Here is a 1643-nt window from a genome sequence, read left to right as displayed (position 1 = left end):
TGCATTATTGAAAGATCATTTTCTTTTTAGTAATAATGTGGATGAAACCACAGTGCTTATTGTTTGTATCAAGTGAAGGTTAAAACCCAGATAGCCACAAAAACAAAGCTCATGATAAAGGATATCTCTCAATCTGGTCAGGTAAGGTATTATTATTATTATGCTTAACATATATGAATACAACTGTAAAATGTGCCAGTTTTTAACAGGAATTAAGGTCTTCACTTTAGATTGCCATTTACAATTTGGGGGCAGCACCCTGAGATGTTGGGCTGAGGACTAAATATATATTTAGCTGGTTGGTGCCTATTTTACTGGTCTGTTTTTGGGGTATGAGGAGTTTGCTAACAGAAAAACCCTTGTGATTAATGGAACACCATCAACTATTAGTGCAGAATCTTGCTGGGCAAACTTGTTTTTATTTTCTAGGACACTTTGCTGAAAAAACAGTGTCCAGCCAACAAAAGCACCAACCAAAATGACTGATACAAACCCCATCTTAGCGAAAATAGGCTGCCAATGTAACTGCCTTTTTCTTTTTCTTTCAGTCTCATTTGGCCTCTGTTTCATCTGCTGCACCTACTGAGTTGTGGTAGCTTTTCTGTGGTCTTGAACTTGTTTCTGTAGAACCCTCTCATTGTTCTCCTCTCTACGGCCTTGCATTTTGAAGGGTAGTCCTGGTACCTGTCAGTTTTTCTTCTTCTAACCCTATCCTCTTCCTACTGTATTTTTTCAGTCATTATTTTGGTTAATGTTCTTTCCACCATTTCTGTATATTTGAATTTCCCTTTACAAACTTTGCTCCTTCTATTATATCCATATATAAAACCTGAGTTTATCTGGTGTCTGAATAAGTACCATTTGATATTTTTCATATTCAGTAACCGTTGTTCAAAGTTAATATCACCTTTTTTTCCATCGGGATGAGACAGTTACCTACTAGAGAAAAGGTGCCCGACCACCCACTGCGTGCACTATAGTGGGTCACTGCAGGTCCATGTTCAGGGTTCAAGGAACCAGACTTTCTCACTTCAAGAAACTGAGAAATGAACCTGGTGATCCAGGGACTCCCAAAGCTGGCCAGGTGGTATAATGAAAGTGAGATATTTATTGTTCTGGATTCTCCACTACTGATGTCTTCTAATTGCATTAGATGTCCCGTGTAATAGGACTTCACATTTCTGACAAGAACTCCACACGGACTCCTGTTTCTTTAAATAATGTCTCGTAGTCATGTTTGTTGGCCAGTACTGTGCACATCTAACCAGTATTTTCTCCACAACTCAGTTTAGTATGACAACTGCTTTTGTCTTTTGCTGCCGAACCAAGAGTCAGAAATGACAGTCTGTACCAGGAAGTGGACCGTGTGTTAGGAGGTAACTCATTTGCGCCTCTTCTATGTCAACTAAACTGGCATTAATATAATTTTTTCAGCTTTTTGCATTTTTTTTGTTTTGTTTTTCCAATCCTTTATTTATTTTTTTAAAATTTTTTTATTTATTATGCTGTTACAGTTGTTCTATTCCCCCCCTTCATTCCCCTCCACCCTACCCCCCCGTCCCCACCATTACCCCCCCTTTAGTTTATGACCATGTGTCTCAAGTTCTTTAGATTCTATATTTCCCATGCTATTCTTGCCCCCC

The 1643-nt window shown here is 38.6% G+C and overlaps 1 pseudogene; it reads right to left on the bottom strand.

Moving 5' to 3' along the window:
• Positions 1 to 306: 306 nt before the first annotated feature.
• Positions 307 to 1421, bottom strand: LOC119036674 (tyrosine-protein phosphatase non-receptor type 2-like; annotated as a pseudogene).
• Positions 1422 to 1643: the final 222 nt, after the last annotated feature.

The sequence above is a fragment of the Artibeus jamaicensis genome, unplaced genomic scaffold, assembly GCF_021234435.1.
Source record: "Artibeus jamaicensis isolate MK-2021 breed Jamaican fruit bat unplaced genomic scaffold, CSHL_Jam_final contig_484, whole genome shotgun sequence".
NCBI lineage: Eukaryota > Metazoa > Chordata > Mammalia > Chiroptera > Phyllostomidae > Artibeus > Artibeus jamaicensis.
The sequence above is the reverse complement of the archived record's forward strand: the minus strand, read 5'-3'. Positions and strand labels throughout refer to the sequence as shown.